General features: G+C 40.0%; 1 long non-coding RNA gene across 1 annotated transcript in view; it reads right to left on the minus strand.

The window, feature by feature from the left end:
* LOC142031478 (uncharacterized) overlaps positions 1 to 6,425 on the minus strand; it is a 29,974-nt gene extending 23,549 nt beyond the window's left edge. Inside the window, exons 1-2 of the long non-coding RNA XR_012650538.1 lie at positions 6,280 to 6,425; positions 4,395 to 4,483 (exon numbers count right to left, since the gene is read on the minus strand). This is a non-coding gene — a long non-coding RNA (uncharacterized LOC142031478). The remainder of the gene's footprint in view (positions 1 to 4,394; positions 4,484 to 6,279) is intronic.
* Between the last annotated feature and the right edge of the window lie 20,714 nt (positions 6,426 to 27,139).

The following is a 27,139-nucleotide window of genomic DNA, read 5'->3' on the forward strand; positions in this document are numbered from 1 at the left end:
CTCGGGGCTCGCAAGTCAGCCGCTTTACACAACGCAGTCCATTTATTTGCATGCTCCTCATTTCAAAACGGAGGCCACATTAAATTTGATGAGACTACACAAATGCTTACATTTCAGCACACACCTCGTTAGACTGAGACCGACAGTGCTGTCCTTACGGGAAATTCGAGGAACGAAAAGCCCACGCAGTCACACTCCACGTCCCCAGCTGGGGTGGGGGAAAGGAATGTATATATGCATACACATTTTTAAATAAATGTATATTAAGAACAATACTTTCAGTAAAACAAATTCTCAGCCATTCCTTTTTTTCCCACAGTAAGATGAATAACCTCAAAAGGGAAAGAGTGCGATAAAAAGGAAAAGCCAAAGAGGAAGGAACAGACGGGAATTGTGTGCAGCTGGGAAGGAAAAACTTTGTAACAGTAATTAATATGGAAATAATCTTCACCCACTCTGCAGAAAGCGTGACATATGTTAAGGTCATTCCAACTCAGAAAATCTTTTCTAAGCTGAATCCTTAAAGGAGGATGATTTCAATTAATAGGTACAAATACCCTCAGCTACCCGGGCTGCACAACAGCGACCGCAATTACGGGCACAGGCCAAAGGAGAGGAGAGCAGATTGCCCAAAGTACAGCCTGACCCGCCAGCACCCTCTCGAGAAGGGCAACAGAAAGGCTGCTCCGTCAAAGTCCTGTCTCTCGACACAAGGATGTAGATGGGGAACTGTAAAATCGGTAGTTCCGTGTCAGATAGTACTCTCTCACAGTATATTTAGGAAGAGCACAGAGGAGTTATAGCGATTAAACATTACCATTAGAGCCAGATGGCGAGGACAGCTCGCCTAGTTGACTTCCAGCCACCATCACTAAGGGCACAAACCCACTTGACTTGCACAAGTCAATCCGTCCTCCCGGTTCCAGCACAACCCCACTGTCTTCCCAGCAATGACAAACTCTGTCTGCCTTCACCACCGGGCTGAAAACAGAATTTCCCATGCAAGTCACACCTGCAAAAATATATTCAACATGACAGAGCTAATCAATGACAATACTGCGGAGACAGTTGAACAGCACTTCCACGGAGATCAGCCCTGGTTTGTAAAAACTCTGGGCCGCAAATAATTCATCGCCCCTTTATTAAATAATTAGATATTAACAGAGAACCACTGATTAGACTGTACTGATATCATAGTGTATATTTTCTCTCTTGACTTTGTCACCGAGGTCACCATCCAACCCAAAGCCGAGGAGGACAGAGGGAGACAGTGTATGGGCATGGCTATATAGAGAAGCCTTTCATTAACCTTGCTGATCCCCCATAATTTCATATGTCAGCAGCTAATCAACGACTCACTGACATCATCAAGGGATAGGGAGAAAAGATGTCCCCAGGGACCGATCACTTCTCACAGGAGAAAAACTACACTTATAACGGGAGGTTACGTGTATTTTGCAAATAAATAAAGTGTTCTTGCATTAATTTTAATTAGTGCTGAAATACATGTTTCTACCGTTGGCAACAGTGATTTATTTTCAGTGTGATGGAGATCGCAGTTAAAGGAGTCAGTCCTTGATAGCCCGCTCATTTCAGACCTTGTCCAGTTGTCGTACTTGGTCACTTAAGAAACATAAGAAAAATCATCTTTTTACTGACTCCTAGCCCACAGTTTTACCAACGTCATTGGTTTCCCAGCCAGAAGAGGAAATACAAGGGACGCTGTGTTTTTCGCGTAGAGTTGGATTTTAATCATTTTGTATTTACTTAATACTTTTATCCCCAAAGATTTTGTAAATCTAATCAACACAGCAGTTAATTCATCTACAGCCAACATAAAGCCTCCTCTTAAGCGGGATATAGATGCCTCTTTATCAGCGTGCCATGGTACCAAAAGGACAGCGCAGATTGCGGGGGGGGTCACCCACATCAGCGTGGGGTCTGCAGAGCAGAGCTAAGGATGCTGGCCAGGGGCTGTGGGATTCTATACCTGAATTTCAAGGAGATAACATGGGATCTGCAGGGATAAGAGATGGTCAAACCTAGCCCATGGAATACAAAAGGTTTCCCAAAGCGATGCGTTTTCCCGCACCCTGCCCGAGCGCCAAGGGAGAAGGGAAGGGCAACAGGCTGCGTTGGTGCTGCTGAAGTCCCCGGGGTCTGCTCAGGAGCAGCGGTGGTTTGTCTGGCTGTCTGTCAGTCCAGCCTAGACCCTGCTGTATGTGTGATCTCAGGAGATCACAGCCTGGAGTGCTGTAGCTGCAGGGGTATTTCCAGCGCATGGCGTGGATGGGGAGCGTCACACAGCTCATTCATACTAATAGAAGGCACTTGCTAACAAGGAAGAGGTGGGCAGGTCCCTCACACCCCCAAAAAACAACCCTTCAAACCCTGCATCACTTTCCATGGAGATATATTTTATATTTGGAAACAGGCAGCCTACCCGTGTAGTCTTTCTACAGCGTATCGTACAGGCACCAGTTTAACAAAACCAACCCATTTGGCGAGCCAGACGATGTTCCCTCCGGCAGCGTGCTAAGGACGCACCTCACTCACCGCCGGCAATAACACACACTGGCGTTTTTTACAGCATCCTCAAGACCAGCTCAGTATTGTGTTGCATGGCCGTGAGGCAATTACCTCAACCAAAAATTATAATTAAAAAAAAAAATTATTCCTTGGTCATCACTAGCCTATGGACTGATGGATTTGTGCAACCGGACCTGATTTTGCAGGATGGTGAATGCCCTAAATCCCTAATGACTACGTGTGAGCTGAATGCCCAGTGTCCACGTGTCTCTATACATCCATCGACCATCAGGAGGATACATGTCGTCCCCCCCATATGGAAAAACCTGCCTTACCCCAATTAGGCACTGTATGTGTGTAACTACTCCACCACCATCAACCATCTAAATAAAGGCTTTCCGAATAACCAGGTTAGCTTGAATGTATAAGGATACCTTGTATCCAAAAAAGGGTATACAAAATATAATTACAATAGAGCTTGACGACAGTTAAAGTGCAGAAGAACCTCACATTGCAGTCTTTCAAAATCACCTGTACCGAATGGAAAAATAGACATTCCTGCCTTAACAGTGTGATTTGCCCTGCACTGACAGACAATTTTGAAGAAATACGTATCCAGACAAGAGATCATAGCATGTTAAAAAAAAACATGTAAAAAAAAGTAATTACTTAAACAAATAATTTTAGAGTGGGGGGAATATTAGAGTTGAATTCTATTTAGAACCGGACATTTTTTTCTACTGTAATAGATGCTGCCCTTCAAGCAAGCAGATCTTACAGAGCGGATCTCTATTCATTTTTCTGAATTTTGGAGGGCTATGAGCTAAAAAAATAACTCTACAGAGGAAGACAGTGTACTTAATTTTACATAACTCTCTCTTCACAGTAGTAAACTAATGACATCCCAAATGACTGAATTAAGCGCCTTTCAGGAACACGCCTAGGTGATAACATGAAACATATTCACTTATATTGACTGCAAAGCAACAATATTCTAAAATTTTATTTTTGTAAAGATTTGCGCTTTTTTTTCTGGCTGTAATTATATACATTTCCAAAGCTGCATTTCTGCTTAGCACCTCTTCTCTTAGCACTGAGAGATTCTGCACGTACAGGTCTCATGGATCTCAGCAAGCAGTCCTAATCTATAATTTAACATGCTGGAATTACAGAATTACTTACTTCTGGTAATCTTCATTCCGCTTCTTCTGTTTTGTTGAATACAAATATTTTAATTGCTAGGGAACTGTGCCTAATATGCTACGTTCTAGTTCAAATCATGACCATATGTATTATAACACAAAGCAATTAATAGCAGCATATCCAGGAAATTGCCACTTAGGATCAGCTGCCTGCCGACACATTATAACCACACCAAAATCAAAGTTGAAACAGTATTTGCCTGGTAATGAGAATATTTCCTATTTAAGTTGGCACAGAGGTTATTCCTTCCACAGTTCTTGTGAAGTGGAACATCCCTTATTGGGAAACTCTCCCAGGTATGATTTTTTATGGTTGCTAATGTATCCACTTAAAACCTTTTTCTTGATTTCTGGAGTACAAGAGCTTGACCCAATTGCTTAAGCATAGGCACCACATGCCACTTCTTTAGGGTATCTGAGGCGCGCGCATGGGACTAGCAGAGAGAGCACAGGATCTGCTCGCTCCTGCCATGGCAGCTGGGGACCAGCCAGAGCACCCAAGGGCAACCGAAACGGCCAAATTGAGCCCTAAATGCAATAAATCTTGAGGAATACTTTTTCACTGAAGAACTGGAAAAAAACACTCTCTAGAGTCAATGTTAAAAAAAAAGTAACAAATTAGCATTATACATGTGGGATAATATTTTAAGAATAAGACCTTACCTCCTTTCCTCAACGATGATGTGGCTACTTAGATGCATGAGAATTGCAGAAAGTTATGGCACTTCAGGTTTCTTCATTTTTAATTCCACCTGTGTTGCAAAATTTGGAATTCAGAATAAAACAAACAAAAAAGTCGCATAGCTTTAAAATCGAATTCTGATTTTGGGTTTTGCAGCATGTTACGGATTTAGCATTATAGTGAGACCTAATTCCTACTTATTAAGGGTTTTTTTTACTCACATCTAGTTATCTTACAAGGTCCATTTATAAATATAAAGCTGAATTTAACGCAGCTTTTACTTTAATTAAATTGTTATATAATTGAGAACAAGGATTTTTGAACCCAGGACCAAATAACCCCATTTGATCTCTGTGAGCTGGGTATCATCTTTAGGCATGTCACCTAAATAACATAAATCAATATCAATATCAATAAATAGAACAAAATCCAAACCCCAGGTAAAACCAGTATTTTCCAAGAGTCATCTTTTCAATGGGTCCATACGAGTAAGTGAATTTGCCACAAGCAAACCAAGGTTTCCCCGTGTTCTGGGGTTACCATGGTATAGGAAATTCAGTAGATCTATATATAAACAGGCAATTCTTAGCATATGCAGAAGGCACATCTGATACCCTCATCATGGTTCACAGCCTTGTTATACAGTTTGTTCTACTTGGGATATAATATAATTTCACACCTAAAAATAGGTACTTTAAGGTACTAACTGTTAAATATCTGTTCTCTGTTCCTACCTACCCTGAAGTTACAAAAAACTTCCCTTTTTTTGCTGTAATTGCTATCTTAGTGCTGTGAAGAGGATTCAGTCAACCTTCTAATTTTAATTTTCTTGAAGAATCCCCGGAAAGATATGTAAATTGTTTCTTTTAAGATACTGAGCGCTTTGTTTTGCTTTAAAATACATCACTAGAAGCAAAGCCTAGGCTTCAATAACTTCTGAATGTCAGCACATCTCTGATTTCTAAAATGTGTGTTTTAGTCAGTGATATTGTGAGCGAGGAGCCTGTTCCAACTCCGCGATAATGCCGGCATTAATTTTCACTTATAATTGTTTCCTCCTTAAACAGCCCCACAGAGAGAGACTCGCATCCCTTCATTACACATAACTTATCATGGCATTAAATTTGCCTAAATTGTACTCTAGTGCTGCCATACTGCTGACCCTTAAGTCTGTAAACAAATACATTTGTTCTCCATATATTTATGTTTTGTCTTCTAAATTGTGAGAAAATGAGCCTAGAATCTTCATATTGTAATTGTATCATCAAAGCCTGTTGAGAATACGATAAAGTAACCAGAAGTTAAATTATCAATAAGAGTCATTTATTTTGCATTTTTATTTTAAAGAATACTTATGAGAATTGTGATAAATTAGCAGTGACAAACTACTTCTTGCAGGCTGATTTTGTGTGGAGAGTTTAATTAAACATTGCAGCTGTTTATCTCTATGGTGATTAAATTTTCATATGTAAATTACATGTATTAAGATCAAGATACTTATGTAAATGTCACTTGCCTTAATGTTTTGTGTTACTGTTATTAACATCTAACCATCAGCTTGTAATCTTCTTGTATTGCATTACACTGGCATGCACTACATGACTAAAATAAGTAGATTTATATCTTAATAACAAACAAGTTTTTAAAAAGAACATCTTACTATGTAATTGAGATGTAGATAAAAAATAAAAAATAAACTGTCGAGTGAAAACTGCTGTAAATTTGAGAACCTCATTGGTTCGAGCCACATTCTTTGAATGCTTCCCATCTGTCAGCAAACAAAAACTTGAATAGAAGTTCGCTGGGTAGCGATGTTTTTCGATACAAGGGCCAAGTACAGACCCCAGAGGCAAGGGTGCTACTTACCATGCTGGGAGAGAGCAGCACAATTTTGTTGCACAGACCCTGAGACCAAAACCAATTTTACCTGGACATCAGGGATCTACACGTCCACTTAGAACAGCTCTCCCACTTGCCTGATAGCAATTGAGGGTCTAATGTTTTATTTGGTGTCGTCCCTGCCAAATAAAAACAGGATACTATTACAGTTCTGATAGGAACACTTTCTAAACAACAACAAAAAAGATTTCTATTTCAAGATGAAAAAAAAGCTCAAGATACACCCGCACCTATTCCCAACAATGAAAAGAAACCCCTAATAGATCACAAATGTTTCTTTAGCTACAGCATTTTAAAGGCCTGGATCTTATAGAGAGTCAACAGAAGAAAAGTGCTGGGATTTGCCATTTACTACCACATTTTTTTTCTACTTTTGCTGTACCCTCATAAGTATTATTCGCATTCACTTTGATGATAAAGATTAGCAACAACTTGAAGTGAAGAAATAGGAAGATCTGCCATCTGATCTTAGTCATTAGAGAGAGAGAAGTTCGTAATGTAAAAACTTACAACTCCAATGCAAGGAAGACTTTTCATTATGCCAGTCATGCTTGGAGCCTACCGAAAGGCAGACACTCATTGATAGCAGGAAATCAAATTCATCATTTGCAAAAACAAATTAAGAGACCAAATTGCAGTAGGCAATACACAGAAAATGAGATAAAAACAGTTAGGATTAATTTCTTTTGAGGAATCTATAGGTTATATATGAACTCAGAGTTTGCATTTGTGTGATGTGTAGGAAGAAAGGAAAAGATCACTGTGAGGTGGGGGCTTCATTTTCTGACATTGTCATCCAGGAGGCATGCCACTATCAAACGAGAGTGCATTATCTCAATGATCTACCCAAAAGCAATGAAACACTTTGAAGATGCCCCAAATAATTGTATGGATGTTCTGATGGGCAAATTGAAGATGAGCATTGTCTAGCGGCTTAGAAAAAGTTCAATAACTCTCTCAGCAACACAATATGCTTTGAAGAAAGAGCAGTCAGCTAGCTCGGCAGCATAAGAAATTAGCAGTTATTTTAATGGGTACTATCTCTCAGTGCTAATAACTTCATCAGATGACAGTCTGACTTTGTACTCGTAGGGTGTCGTATACGCATCTTCCTCAATAGCTGCAATCTGTAAATTCATTCTGAGTTTCCTTTTTATTTGAGAGTCTTAAATTACATCCCAAACACTCTTTGGGGATTAATTCAATTTACTTACAAAATTTTCTATTTCCAAATTAAAAATACACAATATATCTTCTTTAAATCTACTCACACATTAAACTGTTAGGAAAGTGCTTGTTACTTTTCCCAGCACTGTATTTCAGGTCTTAACAGAAGATGATTGCAGTGTTCAAATTCTCCTCAAGTCTTTGACAAGGTTTTGTCATATGGGCTTGATTGCTCCCAGAAATCTCAGCTGCTCTGCTCTACCTCTAACACATTTTTCCATGAGCCCTACCTTCACTTGTTAAGCTAAAGAGATGACAGTAACATTTTGGAGAGTAGCTACCTTCCTTTTAAAAGAAATGTGGTAAATTCAAGAACGAGAACAGGTCTAGGAGGAATTGGTGCTGCAAGGCATTTCATTCACTCTACTCATTTACCCTGAGGACCATTGTAAATTTACCCTTACAAATCTCTTTTTCAAATTACAATAACTCAAATTCCAACGAGTTTCTTTATTTTTCAATGAAATAAAGTCAGGTTACATAACCTTCTGGGCTTGCAACTGTTCCTTCCCATGGACAAGCTGCTGTGGCAGAAAAAGAAATCTTTCCAACTTTTCTAGATAGCCACACCTCCAATAAATTGGAAATAGAGTTTTGGGTATCATAACAGTTTGTGGTGGTTGTTGGGGTTGTTTGGGTTTGGGTTTTTTTTTTTAATCTACTGTTTTTAAAACTGCTTCTCAGCAATGCGATGCTAGTGACAGCAGCTTTTCTTTCCTGCACTGAGCACACATCTTTGATGAGAAACTGCAGCCCATCACTCTTTACCAGCTGAAATGGGATAGCATTTTTGCAGCTGTACAAAGACCTACTCCAGACAGGCAAAACTGCTGACGAGCTCCAGAGTGCCATCTCCAATGTGAGAGAAGTCTCACGGCCTACCAAGGGGAAAGACAAAGACCACAAGCTCATTTCTCAGAGCCATCTTCACCGGCAGCTCCTTACTTCAGTGGATTTCTTGGGCAATGAAGTGTCATTCAGCGTAAGTGAAGAATTCGTCCTTGCATGCGTAAATGGCTTCGTTCTCTATTGCTAGGATGTTTGCAGCTGCTCAGGCTGGAGTGTCTCGGTTTATCACTATTACAACCACCACCATGGTATAAAAAATGGAGTGTGGGACCATAAAAAGACAGCCAAGAGAGGACCAGGGTAATTGTAAGGGAGAAAGCTTGTACTTCTTCACGCAAATCTCACTAATCAATAATCAGAGGGAAAGAGTGAAATACTGTTTATAGGGTTTTTTGTAAATTACTACATTATCATAAAGATTGCCTGAATCTCTCAGAAGCTCTTAAACACAGACAGATCATGATGAAGTTCACCAAGAGGCATTTTTCTTCAACAAGAAAACCTTCTTGTGCTATTTAAGCTTAGTTTGCCATAAAACTTCCTATATTCACTGGCTGACTGTCTACTGAAAATAATAACCCTGAATAATGATCATAGCCGGGGTAGTTGGCAGCAGATCCACTACAATTACCAAAAGTTAATTAGAATTATTAAAATAACAAACACAAGGCCACCGATATTATACATCTACATTTAATAATGGAATCCAACAGTGCATCTGATTCATGAACTACATTACATTATTTTAAAGCCTTTTCTTTCTTACCAAATTAAATATTGATGGATTATCCTCTCCGAATCAGTTGGTGGATTGAATTCTATTTATACAGGCCCTAAAAATTAAGCTATAGAGCAGAACTATAAAGAGCCTGTTGTCTCCCTGAACAGTAAAATAACTTGCAGTTCATTTTCACTTGTTGTTTCCCTATCCACAGTATTATGTTTGGAAAACAAAATTCCAGACTTAAAAGCAATTGGTCAGACAATTTCATCAGAGTTTCACCTCCTGTTGCTGATTTAATATGAATTTATCTAATGCCATGCATAAAGAAATTTCAAGTTCAAGTTGCCAACATCTTTGCACCCATATGAACCCTAATAATTTTAAGATGCTGTATATGTACACAGTCTCTCACAGCTTTAATTCTGAAGAGCATTGCAACACCTCTCTGCTCCCAGAAATGCCTGTCTGCGGCCCTCCTGCCTTCTTCCTTCACACTAAGATTATTTTAATCAGACAACTCTGAACAGATTTAACACGTGTTTACTTCACTTCTGCGTGTGCACAGTATTGTAAAGAACCGCGCTTTATTTTTAGATCCTAAACTGAATTATGCAGCACATGGTATCAGAAGAGAATTTTTAAGCTTTTATATTGGCTAATTTGAAGAGGAATTGCTGACACATATAATGCTGCTTTACACAGACAAGCATTGTCAGGGCCACGCACAGGCATATTTTCTGTTCACTTTTTTAACAAAATCAACACCATTTCGTGCCACTGTTCTCTTCAGTCATTTGGCAAAATGCAAACATCAGTTTAACCGCCATAATTGAAAAGATACAGAGCTCGCTGAGCTGCTCAGAGGGTTTTCTTTCAAGTCACAAGAAAAAGTGCAACTCTTTCTCTAACCAGCTATCTTAGCCATCAGCCTTCCCAATTCTTCCTTTCTGTATATATAAAAAGAAAATATAAAAATAGTCTTAATATTTTAAAGCAAAATATTCCTAAAGGCAATTAGGAACATAAGCAAGAAACCAAATACTATCTATTAGGATACAAAAAATTACAAGCCAAGTAATGGATTTGCTTCTACTCTGCCCCCTGTTAGTTATACCAATTAGTTAAGAAAGAAAGAATATAAGATTCAACAGAACCACTAAAAATGCTCAGAGGTCTTCAGGCTGTAAATTGCTTTTCTGAACTTCACATACATAGCAGGAATGAAAGTGGGGAAGAGGTAGGAGATACAGCTCCTCTATAATCCCTTAAAAGTAAAGATTGCCACTTCCTATCTGAGTGCCTTCTCTCCAAATTATTTTCAGATCTTTAATTCTAAGTAGTTGCAAGGTTATGAACCCAAATTTCCCCTGTGATGCTGTACTGAAGATAAAACAAAAAGAAACAGGGGGAAAGATGATTGTTTTGAAAAATCCTTTTAACAATAACCACAAGCTTAAGTTTTAGATAAACTGTCCTGCAGCAATCATAGTTTAGGAAAAAGCAATGAAACGTAACCCAGTCACGTCCAGATTTTGACTGTAAAGTGTAACAATTCTGTAAAGTATCTTTACACGATGAGCAAATCCTATAGCATATTAGAAGAAACACAATCAAATGTATCAACCACTGCATTTAATATAGGTACAAAAAAAATAAGATGCATATTTTAACTTTAAGTAACTTGATGTAGCTCAATTAAAAGCAAAACCATAAGCATTGAAATAAGATTTGTATGTATTGTGACTCTATCTCCTCTTTCATTTGCTATTGCAACCACAAGAATATGGAAAATAAAAGCAGTTACCTGGCAAATCAGCCAGAGAGAATTTAAATAAGGTGACCAACTCGAGCTATCTAATCACCTTTCCTTCCTCACAGTCCAGGTCATGAAAAGACTGAAATAACAGTGCAGAGTTGTATATTAAAGTTTAAAAATAATAGAGGAAGAAAAGAGCAAGAAGGAAGAGCTTTCCCTGCTGCTAGAACTTGACCCAAATATTAATGTCAAATATGGTCTAACCAACCCATCCAGGTGGCTGGTAGAGCAAAACACTAATCAGCTGAGCACCCAAAACAGCTTCTACATGTATTCTGAGGGGAAATACATATAAGCCTGAGCGACAGGTTGCTGTGAGGACAAGTTAGAAACTCTCAAGCTTAAAAAAAAAATAAAAATTGAGTGTTCATCAACAACTTACCATACCATTATCTGTAAAAGCCCTAATAAAGATCAGCCTCTAAACAGCAGCTCTCCAAAATGAGTAACACTTCAAAAATTATAAAATTGCAAATAACAACCTTAAAGCACAGGAATAACACAGAAATAACGCAAGATGCTAAGGAAAGGGAGACGTTGGGAAGGGCTGAGGTCCTGGTCCAGCACTGGAGATGCGGCTGCCGTGCGCACGGACACCCATCTGTACAGACATGCCGCTGCACCTGCGTGCCAATTCCCCACCATGCACGTACAACAGAGCTAACAAGACTCCAGCTCACCGGAGAACAACATTTGCCCTTTTTCTCACTCCTTTAGTAACAATATGAAGCCATGGAGACTTCCTCACTCATCTCCTTGACCACTTCGACATTGCTTCTCTTCCAATCTGCTCCTTTTTGTTTCCCAGAATATCTAGGGATTTTTACTAATTAAATAATTTCACACCGTATTATCTATGGTTAACATGAAACCAAGCTTTACTAATTTGATCTCCATATGTCTAGCACCATTTATTCATGCTGTATCACCATCTCTGAACATAGATTACAATTGACCTCTTGGTCTCTGTTCTAAAGCTTTCGCAACACTCAGAGCTATCAAAAGTCAAAAGAGTTGAACATAACCCAGTGAAGCCAGTATCGGGACTTAGCTAAATATCTAGCTGAACTGCAGATTGATTAGCTAGTTGTATTTTTGTTTAATACAAATTTGCATAGATTTTCAAGGAAGTTTGTCCTTCCAGTGGGGCACTGGAAAAGGAGGAGTTTGAAGACTTCTTTCTCCTGCCTTTTTCCCTCCCTCTCTCTCTTCTGTCCTTTCCATTACTCTTTCTTTGTTTGCAAAGTTGGCCATCATTGGTGACCATTTCTTTGGGGGTTTTATTATTGTGAAAATGCCTTTTTGACTGCCCTGCCACCGTTAATTTTTCGCTTTCCCCCCACCGTGTGTGCAGTGCCCCCTCCCCTGTATGGCACAAAGACATGTACATCCAACGCGGGCTCCCCTGCACACGGGGAACGACCCCATTTGTTCAGCTTTTGCCTTGAGTGGATTCCCTTCCTCTTGCTTTTAAAATCTCCCTTTGTAAATTTACAAGTGGTGATGTCAGTTTTTGGTATCGTCACTCCCTGAGGATGCTAGACTTAATTATATTGTTTTTACTTTTCTCTAATTAAAATAGCCACTCTGCTTTTCCAAGAGAGCTGTTCTCTCTTGGAAAACAATTAAATGATACTTGAAACTTGTCCAAACTGTGTTTGGGGCATCATGGTTTAAACAGTTGAGAAGTTTTAAGAGTTGGGTCCCTCATTAAAATCTGCACAGTGAGTTTTCTGAAGACCTAAAATAACAAGCCACTGAAACCTTAAGGTGGGGGTGTCATTTTTAACATCGATTTCCACTGCTACGGCTGAGTCAAAAGGAGTCTTGTCACTGACTCAGAAGCTTTCATGAAGCCAGGCCTTCGTGTACCAGTTGCTGAATCAAAATTCCACCCAACAGAAGTGTGAAAATATTTTCAGCATATTTATCAGCACCTCCTCTCGCTCAGAACGAAAACAAAATGACTAGATTATAGGAGAGTGAAAGACAGAATATTAGTCCCCTGTGCTGCCAGTGCCCCCAGATTTCTGCCAATACATGTCACTCCCAACCGGAGCGACCTCACGCTATTTTATTTAATCAGCCCATTTCCAAATTCTTTAAAAAAAACAAATGAAGTTAAATAACAAATAGCATAAATATTTTAATAGGTCTTCACATTACCAACTGCCAGACCAGCTGTCTAAATTGCAAGAGTTTTGGTGGCTTTTTTTTCTTCTTTTTTTTTTTTTTTTTTTTTAATGAACCAGAAACACATACGTCTATCCTGTGAAAGGCATCTGCCTCGGGAGTGATCCCTGGCCCCAGGCGGCACGGCACAGACGGGTCCGTGTGGACCCTTCTCCACTAAGGGATGCTGGGTCCCATCTCACAGCCGTACCGGTATCGCTTCCCCAACCTCCCTCCGCTCTCCTGTCGAGGTGGGGAGAGGACAAAAAGAGTCCTGATCTCAGCATATCAAGCTCAGCTTCCTTCTCGAATAATTTTCAACACTACATGGAAAACAAGATGGAAAAAATAATTATAATACAGTGTATTTACCTGCAAACCATAAGGCAGCCGATAAAAACCAGTTCTGCTCGTGGTTCCCCACTTATAGAAGGTCTCATTTTGCACAGCCATGCTCCCAAAGAGCAGACATGGCTTCATCCAGCCAATATTTTCAGAATGTGGTGGCATTTGTGACAGATGCCCCTTTATTTTGAGTATTTTACAACATGCTACTGGAAAACGCGAGAAAGACGATGCTTGGAACACCATGCCCCAAAAAGATCAGATCAGAAGGAAGTGAGTTAAGTATCTACAGCTGCATATTTAATGGTATGGTGACAGAGAGAAAGAAAGATGCTTTGAATCTGTAAGTGAAATACCTCTGATATTGCATTAAAAAAAAAAAATCTTAATTAAACACTCCCAGTCTAGTCTTTTTTAAGGTAAACATAATTTAAAATTTTTGTGAAACTAGGAGAAAGAAAACAGTATTTTCCCAAAAGCAGAAAAGACCAACAATAAAAAAATAGATGATACAAGTTTGGCTATGAAATATGAAAAAGAAACACACACACACACATACATACCCATGACACTGAAACAGTGAGATGATGATGATAATTCACTTGTCTCTTTGTTTCTTGTGTAGGCTAACCTGCAAGCAAGTTCAGTTTTTAAAGACAGGCCTAATACCCACTGAATGCAAAAGAGAGAGAAGATCACTACCTGAATTTTAAGGAAAAAAATTTTCACTGCAGAACCTGGAAGTCTCACAGAGGCAATGCAGGAGCAGCACTGCACACCGACTAGATCCAACTTTCATGCCATGAAGTTGTACATGCATAACAACAGCCAGAGTTTTCCTTCTGAACTTTTAATAGATTAAATAGTAAATAGACCAAAGCTATATACTGATTTCATTTAATTAATATTCACTGAGCAACCGTAGTTGATTGTAAAATTTTGTACTATTCTGAGCATACTGATTTTCACTAGGAATACTGATTTTCCTATAACACCATACTCATAACATGCTGTCTATTTTCTACAACTTAACCTCAAGTCAAAAACGTTCATGGAGCCTCGGGAAGAGTTTACATTCAGCAAAAAAGATTTTGCTGAAATGCTTACTATTGCTTACCCTCAAAGTTCCCTAGACTTCTGTATAATACCACCACTATTTTATTTATGATTTTCCTGCTCAGCTAAATTACTCCCCTGCCCATCGGTAAAGCACTACAGTAATAACCACTCTGAATATTGAGTCCCCAATAGCAAGGCTTCCCAGCAGCTTAATACAGTGAGCTTGTTCATTGTGCTTTAATAAGAATGTCATGAGCAAGTTTGCACCTCTTTCTCAAATGCAAGTGGTAGATGACACGATGGCCTTGAGCCCAACAGAGTAATACAAGAGTTCAGCAATTTTTTTTCTCTTTCTCAGCCTCTCGAGCAGTCGTGTTAAGACTGCTACTATGGCAAAAAAAGAACGATTTTTAGTTTTCTTCCGAGGGGAAGCAGCAGAGGAGGTTTGGGTGTGGTGCCACCACACGAGGGAGCCATCTCCTCAAAAATTCCCCAGTTGAGGGTTGGGGAAAGCCAAGCGAGCCCAAGCCTGCAGGGCCTGGGTGACTCCAAGGGGCTCAGCCCCTGGGCCAGGGCCAGCACCACAAACCCCAAATCAGCCCAGTCAAGCCTTCAGGAAAGCCATGGAGAGACGAAATCCCCAGCCGGGGAGAGAAACCCCATTTTTCATGCTATTCTTATTTACAAGTGAACGCAGAGAAAGTTTATAGTAATAATCGTAATGGTGAGGTGCGTTACTTCTGTCCAAAAAGCAAGTTCAAGGCGATAATAACAGTGATCACATTCACACGCGATGTATGGCAAAGAGTAAGACAAGAAATCTGAGATGAGAGGCGTAAAACTTTTATGTTTTGCCCCACAAATTGTGCCGCCAAGGTTGCTGTCCCCCCCCGCCAGGCAGCCGGCCGGCACCTTTCCCTTCCCTTCGCCTCCCACCGCTGCTCGGCCTCCAGCATCTCTGGCAGCTTCAGCGCTGCTATCTCTGCATTTATAACTTTATTTTTTAAGTATTCATATAGAAGTGTTTGAACCGCACAGCCTTAATCTCTCCCACCTCCCCATTACTGACGTAATTCATTACCAAATAGGTGCTAAAGCGACCAAGGTGATTTTTCACTCCAAATTGCACAAAGCTTGTATGAATAGAGAAATATTTAAAATATTTAAATCACAAATTTAAATGCTTCAAACTGAGCTTGCTTTGGTATCTTAATCCTCTCCTCGTTGCTGCTGTCATGTGCACTGAATATGACTGGGTTCCCGCGGAGAAGGTGTAATTACAGACTCTATCACACCGCATGCAGAGAAGGGAGCTGGATGAAGTTCGCACAGCCTTAAATCCGGTCCTTCCTGATGTCGAATGCTTAATTCAAAACCTAAATAACGGTGCTTTCCTGCAGTCCTGTTCCATTTCCACTGCAGAAGACCCTGCAATCTGCCACCACACAGAGGGCTAAGGTTCGGCAAAAGTCACGGAAGGACAGGGTTATCATCAGCACTCAACCAAAATCCCAAAATCCTGATGGACACAACACGGTGCAGAGCTGTGGAACCAGTCTGAGGGCATCCCCCTCCCAAATGTCAAAGCCCTGAGCCCAGAAAAGGCAAGACCCAGAAACCAGAGTGGCCCCCCCGTAATGGAAGGTGGTTATACAGGGGAAGCATTTTGAAAAAGAAAATAATTATGAAGTAAATGTACGACTTGTCAGAAGTCTTCCTAAAACATTAAAACGCAAGAACGTTTCTCCTACCTCGTATTACTTTACAGCAGCTTCACCTAACTTTACGTGTTTTGCAAACTTTAACAATTAGCTTTAGGAAGGTATCTGCGCACAGTAAGACAAAATATTAGGGAACATTATTATACATCTGTCCTCAGCCTCTCACTGCTCATAAGGCCATACAATCCAAAAGCTTAAAGACAAAACTTCTGAGACTCAACTTCCACCTACACCAAATTCCGCTGCTCCCTTATTTTTAAAACTGTGTATATAAACGCGTATCGTGTAACAGGAGGGTGGCAGAATGGTGAAGCACCACACTCTTCTACCTACTAATTATCATTAAATGGGAAAAGATCTGACAGTACACTGTATACTACTCAGAAGAGGTCTCATTTTCTTTCTTTACTTTTATTAACTAACTTGGTCTATAATTAAAAGAACAGCTTGAATCCTTGTGATAAAGCGACACGACTGCTTTACTCTTCACTTTTTTGCTGATGCGCTGCATGCATTGTACCGTGCCTGATCATACTGTTACATTTTCTAATTAATAAAGAACGAAAGAGCATTTCAGCTGGGTTCAGCAGCAAGAAATCCTGCACTTCTCCTCTGCCTTATCTACAAATCTTGCGCTGTGGCCTTCCCCTGGTACGCACAAAGCGAGCGGACTTGGCAATGGGACTTTTGTACCTCTGGGCAGAGCTCAGGCAAGCCAAGGATGCCTTCACAGGAGCAGTGCTGCGAGTCTCCAGACATTTAGGTGTTTATGTGAATTAAACACCTTGTGAAGTCAGCACTGCATAAACATGAAGTAATGGAAAGCAAAGCTTTCCTGAGATCAGCTAGGTTCCTTTCCTCCCCACACACACATTTAATTATAGCGGTTGGATCGAGCTGTCAGTGCTTTGTGCTCTTTTTCTCCCCATCCATGACATGGAAAAAGTAGACTTGACAAAGAAACATCCTCTTGGTTTCCTACAAGATATATTTTTTCATCTGTCTAAATTAGCCATTAAATACGTTGTCCTCATCTCATCAATCTCTACCTCTCATGTTAGACTCCGGTCTCAGGATGCAATGTGAGCTTTGCAGGAAGCTTTCGTAACGCTGCCCATCCTTGACCACATCGTTTGGGAGAGGATGCTGCTCACACCATCACATTGAATTCCTGTGGTTTCATCCTGAGTAAGAGTTATTTGCAAACTCTTCCTGGATGCAAACAGGGAACCAAGCAGATTTATGTATGCCTGTAGGTATATACATATGCACACAAATCACATGCTATATTTTACCTTCCTTTAATCTTCATCTGTTTCCATTAATTCAGCATGTGCTCTCAGGATGGGACTACCGGAGGGAGCATGAGCGTGCTGAAGTCCTGGCAATGCAACTGGCCTCACCACACTCCCAGTGTAGGCAACACATCATAAATCGAAATTTCATAAACTGATGACAAACTGCCATTGCTACCTGAAACTGCCTTCCAAAACCCAAGAGTGGAATGAATGAGCAAAGAAGCCTTCTCTAATTCACGCACTTCTATACTGTCAAAAATGATGTAGATGATGCTTCCATTCATCTAAATTTGCCTGGCAATAAGTCAAGCTGCCCACAGAATTTTCTATTAACAATTACACATGCACGGCTGCAATTACGGCTTTGCCCACGCTGTTCACCTAGTGCTGGATAGTGCCAAAATAACTCTGTGTGTATATACATAAACATCCATTTTCAAGAACAGCTTTAAATTTCATTACTTTATCCTGAAATCTCTACTAAAAATAAATGTTTAGGATCATCTAATCTGCCCTTCTATCTCACATACTTTGGAGCTCTTTGTGCTTCAGGAGAAATGAAAGTTGGTCTAAGAGACCTCACGGACAGGAATCCTTCCTTAATTTCATTCTATTACTCCTGAAGTCCCTCTACTCTCCCACACAGATTAGCCAAGTATTTCTCTAAATATTTGCTTAGCATAAGGCCTACAGATTCATACCTAACACCTAGGAATAGGAAGCCAAGGTTGGAGAACTCTCAGATAATTGATAAACACCAGTGAAATCTATCTTTCATGACAAGGCCAGTGATGTAGATACTTAATTACCAATTACAAGTTTCCAGAAATGTCATTTACACATTTGTCCAGGACTCACATTTGCCTGAGAGCTAAAAATAAATGGATTTGTTGACATTCAGAGATAACGACTGCTTGAGTAAACAGAATTTCAGATCTGAAACATTCGATTTTACAGAGAGGGTCCCAGTACCATCGCCTGGCACAATTTACATGGATTTATAATTTACCTATCAGAAACAAAAATTACATTTTGAAAAATAAGTAGAAAGAAAACAAAAATGTTGCCCATCCTAAAGGAAATAAAATTACAAACAGCATTTCATTGTTCAATTTTTAATAAAATGTAAGGGTTGTGATTGCAGCAGATTTTGCACAGTCTTAGAAGAAGCATCATTTGTCTTTAGGTCATGTGGTTTTTTACATCTCTGAAGACATCACAGCAAGAAAAAAAAAAAACAGGAGTGAGACATGGTCATTCATGGGCAAGAACATAAATTGCTAGATACCTAAAAGGTTCTTCTAAATAGTGTATTCTTCACCTACTAATGTAGGTGCCACATCTTCCTTCTCTCTCAATGAAAGATTGCCTTCTACATCAGCAATTAATTTGACCTTGTCTTCAACCACTGCAAAAAGAAAACAAACTAGTGGTAACAAAAATGTTTCCTGATCCAAAATTAATGCCTTTACCCTGAAAAGAAAGTAAATATTGGTTTGCACCAGAAGCCACTGCAGGGTGGACATGAGCAACCCCAGTCTGACCAGGAGAGACTCAATGCCCCGATGCAATGTGGTGACTTGCACAACGACAAGTGTCATGCGGATAAACACTAATTATGGTTATGTTGGACTTTAAGGGAAAGCGTTCAGTACAAACACTGCACTGCTGCAGCTCACATGAAAAGTTGTTTCTCTTAATCAACCAATTCTATTACTTCCAAAGATGACCTTTTTAGAGAATATTTTTATTTTAATTTTTTTTTATTAATTGCTGCCTGAATAGCCTGCTTCGAAAATAAAAGACAAACAACTCTTCCCTCTCCCTGTAACAATCAGCAGAGATGATAAAACTCAAATTTCTAACTTAGTTAATTTAGCATGTCAAAAACTAATCTCCCTGGTAATTTCAATACACTGAATGTCACAGAAAGGCCAAGTGACAGATTGCTGCATTTCAGTCAGAACACTCATCCTACTAAAAATGTAATCACTGATGTTCAAATTTCATTTGACTATGCACTGTACAATATTTGGTTTGTGGGTAGCCTTTGGCATCCTCTTTTCCCCACTCGCATAAAATAAAAAAATGAATTAATGTTGCATACAGAGTTCCAACGTAAGTTTTGAGAATTACATGGACAGGTAAGCCTAAACCATGATACTTCAATTTAATTCTAAGTTCAGATTTGACACCGATGAATACAGAGTTCAGTATTATTACTGAGTAATACTGAGTTCAGATTCAATAACACTGGTGAGAACTGGAAGTATGTTTCCAATTCATACTCGGGAGACTACCAAGTCCATCAAAAATAAATTAAAATCCTTTACCAATCATTATCATGCCCCATGTTTAATCACATTCCTAGACAACTGCCTGAACTTCATTATCGCAGCACGAATAGGCTCCAGTTGTAAGCTGAATTTCAGGGCTCTCTCATCTTCACTGTGCCCCATCTTTCAGCAAGCTTTTCATGCATCTATTTGTTACAAATGATTTTGATGTACAGGAAATGTATTTGTCTTCTTTTCCAAGAATGGTTTTCATAACCTCACTATGTTCCAAAGCTAAATAACACATATGGTTCGTGTTTAACAACCTCCATTTGGTGCTTCGTATGTGTACTTTTCCTTTTTGCTTCCAAGTATATGGCTGCAGAGCACTGAGGATCAGGCACCAGCGTGGGTGAACGCTCTCTGAATAGGCTTGCTTTTCAATTGTCAGACAGCAATTGACTGAAATCAGGGAAAAAATGATTATTCTGACAGCCTTTGATAAGTCATTGGCTCAAAAACTCTTTCTGTTCAAAGTCTCCTATGTCTATCAGATATTCAGTGAGGCATATGGCATCTTCTTGACGCGATACCCATTATTGATATGAAATGGTAACCTCTATGTTCTTGAACAAGCCTCCCATAGTTCTGCCCGTGCTTTACTTTCTCTAACAGCTTCCTCCAACCAGCCCATGCAAACCGCCCTGAGGCCGCCCTCATCCGCTCTGCCCACTGGTGTTTGTCAGTTTGAGTCGCACTTCGAGTGTGAGGAGAGTTTGATAAATGACTGACTTTTGCCCAAACTGAAGCGATTCCAGCCGAAGCTACTGCCGACACGCGAGTGCCAGAGGTAGACAACGGAGCTACGCTGGAGGACAAAGAGATACAACAGTGAGAACATAAGACGTGGCCTTTTATGCAACACCTCGTTCTAACTGTTTTTAATATTTACATTAAAATACAGGTCAGCTGATATGATGGGCAGGAGATTAATCCCTTGGTGAAGCACTAACTGCATGTCAGTTCCTGTACGCACGGGAAAGCGGCACGGTCAAATTATCCCTCTTCAGGCTCTGCTTTACACGTGTCTTATCTTTCCCAGTTTCCCTACATGACCTGGCATACCCGTGCAACCTCACCAGAAAACTAATTAAGCATTAAGATGAATCCTGGATGGAGCAGTATTAGACAGGACCACTTCCAGCCTCTAGACACCAATGTATGAAACAGCATCGGAAACATGCGCTTTTTATTACAGACCTTGTTAATAGCCTAAGGAAGCGCCTCTTGCAAAGTATCAGATCATAAGTTGTAACGAGCATTTTAATTAATACTATCCCACTGCCAGGGAAAAATATTATATGTAAATTCAATAAATTATTTGCACTGGGGAATCAAGGCTGTTTGTTCACAGGCAGTGTCAACGCAACTTGAAGACTAAAAACGCTGGTGTATCTCAAACACCTTAGTTCCTCGCAGTGTAAACATGTATCTGCATCAAAATTTCGAGATAGCTTCACAACTGGCTTCTGAATCCAGATTTTCCACATGTGTAGTCATTTTTATTCATATGTTCACAATAAAAGAGTTCAATGTTCAAGGGGAAATAGTAAGAACAAAGAAAAGGGTGGAGGAATTGCCGTAACACCCTAAGATTCATGAAGAAACGTTCCTAAATAGGTTATTTTGCACGAGACAGCAGCTATAAATGCATAATAAGTTTTGTATCCTTTCTGGATGGGTAGAAAGAACTGCACCTCTAAGTAATACAAAAAACTTTAGTTCATTAAACAAACCTTAAGGGGAAGCATAAATGAGAAGTGTTTTATATTCAGTGTCATCAATTCAGCTGAAAACATGTTTGTACCACTCCATGAAATGAATGCTTTTTATAGTGCCTTTCCTGCCAACGTTGCCTCATGAACATAATAAAATTAAACATGTAAAACCAACTCTGGAGCTGGCAGTGAGCAAATAAATTCCCGAGAAACAGTAATACACATTTCTAAACAAACAGCTTTTCAAATATGAGGAGAAAACCAGGTAAACTGAGGAAAGCATAACGCAGAGGGTGCGTTGAATATATATATATAGGTCAGAGGAAAGGGAAAGAGACTCTTAGCAGAAGAAACTTTCTCCCCAGTTGCAGCCCCCGCAAATAACCACTTTAGTCCCTGGGGTCACTCTTTCCACATGTATTTCCGAAGCCTCCTGCATTACAGCATTGGCAGCAACTCCGTAGCCCACAAAAGTGATTAATGTACAGATGTTTCTGCACTAGATCCACTGACGGAGGTCAGTTACCATGGAAGCAAGCTCAACTCTAGCCCCCAAATTTGGCTCAGCGCCGCTGCCACAGAAGCGACCCCGATGGCTGTGGAAGGGACCCTTTGTCCCAAGGGACGGCGTGTGTCACACCACAGCAGGATCACGCCACGCGGCCACGGCCATGGCCAAGGAAAGGGCTCAGCTCCTGCTGCGGTTGCCCACGGACATTCCACCCGCAATGCCGGTGAGGACCCTGCGCTCCCTTCCTGAAGCTGAGCAGCCACCCTTGACGTCTCAGAGAAATTCGGACATATTCTCGCCTTGCTCTTTTCTATTCCTTAGCAAAACAAAAAAAAAAATCTAGAAAAAAAGGAGGAAGGGGGTGTTTTGGGGGTTTTCTGTGGGTGGTTTTTGGCATAGAAGAAGCCCATCCTTCCTTCATTCCCCTCCATTCCAGCAACAAACCCTCCGAAGGCAGCAAAGCTCTCCCCGACTGCCACCCTTTCACATCAGTTGCTCTCAAAACAGCTGAAAGGAGGACTATAAAGCGCACAAAGATTTCCAAAGTTATGCCACAGTCATCAAATACCAGAAGCATTTGGAAACCACTCTTGTGGCCCCGAGTAGGAGCAAACCTCTCCAAATAAGGAAGCATTTTTCCTCCAACGTGCAGAAATTGGCAGCTCCCCTCCCAGAGTTTATGTAAGATTTCTCAGACAGATTAGCCAACAAACAAATGTCAAATAGCCTCCTTTCTGGCTTCGGAGAGAAATCAGCAGGCTTTCATCTGCAGAAATGGATTCTGATAAGATTTCAAGTTAGGACACAAGTTTCCATGTTGCCGCGATGGAGCTCAAGGAAATCTCCAAAGACGTTATAAATGACAAAGTAACACTGTGAAGTCCATGGGCCTTATTTCTGCATCTACAGACACACAAATTTTGGTTGCTATTGTCAGAATCGATGAGGAATCGCCACGCTGCCATTCTGGACTCCCCCCCTCTCACATCCCCATAGGGGTAACGTGCATTTACAGAAAAATGTGGGTTAAAGATCAGATTACAACAATGCTACATTAAATAGCACTAGGATCAAAAGTAACAGGGCATGACAAATGTGAAATACTGATGGAAAAAAGTTAATATGAAGATGAAATGTTCCAGAGGGCTGTCAGAGGGGTCAAATAATGCTGTATTTTTCATATTTAGCTATACCAATTTCTCTCAGAAGACTAAGTAAATTTAGCTTCGCTTTCCAGCACAAGGCTGCAGGACAGCTATTGAAAACTTTTTGGAAAGAAGGGCTTAAAACCAGGCTATCCTGGGTGCTGGTTAACCAAGAGATGATATGGCAAGCGCTTAGCAACAATCTTTCCCAATTTTTTTTTTAACCTCCACCAGCCTCCCACAGAGAATGACAAGGAGTTATTACCTGCTGACAATGAGCTCTTTCTTCTGCTTCTTGTCCCATTAGGCCCTGATCTTTGATGCTTCTGCACAGAAGGTATTTTGAATATCTAAATACCTAAAAGACGTGATTGTGTGCACAAAAGGCTCTTCATAGCGGTGAGAATTTGGGGCTACGGAATACAAAATCTCAGAATAAGGGATCCGGCCTGTTTTGCCTGTAAAGTGCTCAGCGCTTCAGAGCTCAGAGTGATGGTGGCACTGAAAAAATACAGTTTCAGTTATTTATTAAGCTGTCTTATCAGAATTAGTGATGTTGATATATGCATGCACTTCTGTATTTTCACTTTCTGAGCAGCAAATAAAAATAAGCACTGGATTACTGATATAGTCCAATAAAATAGAGAGACATTCTTTCCTTTGAGGCAAAATCCAATTTTGTGGGATTTGAAACCTCACAGCGTATCTATTGCTTTTTCTTTCAGTATACACAGCAAGTAACACAGAGGCCAGGCTAGCATCTGTTTCACTGACAAATCTCAATCTTAACGAGATATTCACACACAGACAGCAAAGAAAAAAGGTACCAAAGATAATCAGGTGTTTGGAGGCACTGAATAAAACAGGCTTTGATCCATGTTCACAGAAGAAAGGTAAGACGGTCGTTTACCAGTGTTTAAAGGGACTAAACATAGAGAAGCAAAATATGGAGGATAGGTTTAATCCTCCTTTTTCCACTTAAAAGCTTTTTCTGCACCCTGCATAAAGACAAACATGCAGCTGATGGCAAAAGAGGGCATGTCAAAATACATCCGGGAAGATGCATGAAAAAGTCATTTTTCAGATACTGTTCTCTGCAAACTCCACTGCTCTGATCATCCCTTCCACCCGCATGTCAGCCCCAAGTTCTTTTATGTGGGCAATTAATAACTCTTGTCCATTGCTTGATTTATCTTTCTTTAACATGTGTAGATCACATGGAGATGAACTGTGTGAATTATTACCCTGTGGAGCCAAGCGAAAAATTTTGTTTTTACTGTCCTGAAGTTCTTATTTCTTAACTTGAATGAATAAGAAATACCATATATATATATTTCAAGAGGGACACAAGAAACTTCCTTGTCTAAACACATGCTTTTTCTCTTGATTTATTATTCAGATTTATAAATGTACTCTCTTCAGTGTTTGAGTTACACATTTTTTCTCTGTTAAAAAACAAGGATTAAATCTTAACCACAATGCCTTGATTTACGCTTAATTTTTCTGAGCGCTGTTTTCGTCCTTGCTTTTCTGCCTCCTGCAAATCAGAGGTTACATGACTAAGTTCTTCCTGCTGCCACAAACCGATTTTTCGAACACAAGATTTCTCTTGTTTGGCTCATGCATAGAATACCATAAAATCCAATCTACATTGACTAAATCTTTGTTTATAACTAACTATGGAGGCTCAGCATGCCCTTTTCCTCCAGAACACGCTGGAGACAGCTCTGAGGGAGGCAAAAAATGACAGGATTCCTCCAAGGACATTTCTACATCAGCCCCAGAAAAGGGGCATTGAGCAAACAGGGACTTCAATAGTTCAGAATTGAGCCTTTTCAGTTGTATTTTATGAGAAATAAGTTCTCATCCCAGTATGGCACAATCAATCATTACATAGCACGGAGGAGTTTTCAGGTCAAAGGTGCCTCTCCTGTACAACAGGCAAAGATAAATGTGAGAAACAATCTCTGATACCTTTTCACTTTCATGACCCTGGATCTTCTCCTCCGCCTTCAAGTCCAGGGACAGCTAATGACAGAGGCACGACGCCAAGGAGGTCGGAGCCATATTTCTCTTTCCATGGCTGTGGCAAGTACATTGACTCTAGTTTATTAATTAAAAGCCATTAATGAATGCGAACTATGAAACTCTGAAGGTTTCTCTAGCTCTACTTCCAAAATGGAGTTAGGCATCACAAGTTCAAATACAAATACAAAAGCATAAGTGCTATATTGAATTTATCAATGCTATTCTCTATCTAGACTACAGCAGCTGTAGGAAGCAGCAGTTTCATTCAGATTTGTATCCACAGGGTATTGTTGTTTCAGAGTCACTCTGACATCTTTGGAAATTTTCGGTGTCATTTACTCAGATAAAACTGAGAATATCACAATAGCAAGCCCCAGGGCTCTCTGAAAATATATTTTTTTTAAGTCAAAGGAGTGGCAGTCAGTCTGTCCGTGAGGGTCAGCGCTGTCAGTGTTAGAATGACCTGATCTTCCCAGGCCTGCACAAAGCCAAAGCCATCCTTAGTAGAAACTCTTTATCATTCCAGACCAAGTCCTCTCGCAGTGGAGCTTGTATGTGGACTGTCAGGTTTAAAAGCCCAAAGTGTTGAAGATTAATGCCCTAGTATGGTTTGCACAGATTTTAAAAAGGTACCAAATGAAAACTCACACCTGAAGGAGCCTGTTGTTCCTGAAGGAAACACAGTCAAGTTATTGATTATACCGAGTTAGATAACCCTCCTTTTTTTTGCCAAAGCTAGTCTGTTAGAGGGCAGAAGACAACAGCTTTTGAAAAACCCTCCATGTTGAAGAAAATCTGTTCTCTCTGGAGAGAGGGGCATCTGGTCCATTAGGTATACAGATATATTTTAATTGCAGTCAACATTTAGCCTTTTCCAGAGTTTATTTTCCATCTAGTCAAACTGACCTGCAATGATTAATAAGCAGTAAAAAAGAAAAGAGAACGAAGAGTAAAAGTGTACTCAAGCCATACTCATAAAATCAGAGATGTTGCTTCTATCTGTAAACTTAGAAATGAATCTGAGCTTAAAGAAAAGCCCATGTCAAGTTTAATACTTCAATTACATTTTCACAGGAGCAGAAACAGTCAATTGAAGATAGGCCATGGTGCCTTTCTGTTATGGACACAGTTTCCAACATGAACCTGATGATACACAAATTGTGCAATTACAGCCCATTCAGCAAACAGGGTTTTCTTTGTGATTATTTCTGTACCAACATACTTTTCAAGGAGATGGTTTGATGTTTCCCACAGAGCTTTTTTTAAGACAATGCTGAGCAACATGGTAATTAACAAAGTATTTAAAAGAAAATAGAAACTATGCTAACCAAAGGTACATAACATGTAAAGCTCTTCTGTACTACAGTTGTGGCTACAGGAGCTAGTGGATAGTATAAACAGAATGATCCTAATAAACTGAAGAACTGGATAGAGATTAATTAAATCAGAAACAATAAAGACATATTAAAAAGATTTCTAGAAAGAATAAATCAAATCACAAATACATTATTACAGAACCTGGGGTCAGCAATAATATTATTGAAAAGGATCTTTGAATTAGTCTCTCCTTGCTTATTATCTAGGCAATCACATGGTTCACATCACTGAAGTATCTGAGTAGCTCCCAGCTGCTAGTAGCTCGCTCCTCCCTAATGCCCTTACGCAATGGGGAGAGTAGCATTTGCTCTTTACAGGTGGAAAACAATCAAATGACAGGTTAACTCGCATGTCCAAAGTTACACAGAATCTTGAAAGAACAGGAAATTCAGGAATGAAATAGCTCTTCTATTTAGGCAAAGTGCCTGCCAGTGTAAACAAACCTTGTAAAAACAGCTTTGCCAAATTGGTCTCTTTTCCAAGTTCATGTCTCTCTGTGCT

Source organism: Buteo buteo, chromosome 5 (assembly GCF_964188355.1).
Source record: "Buteo buteo chromosome 5, bButBut1.hap1.1, whole genome shotgun sequence".
Lineage (NCBI taxonomy): Eukaryota > Metazoa > Chordata > Aves > Accipitriformes > Accipitridae > Buteo > Buteo buteo.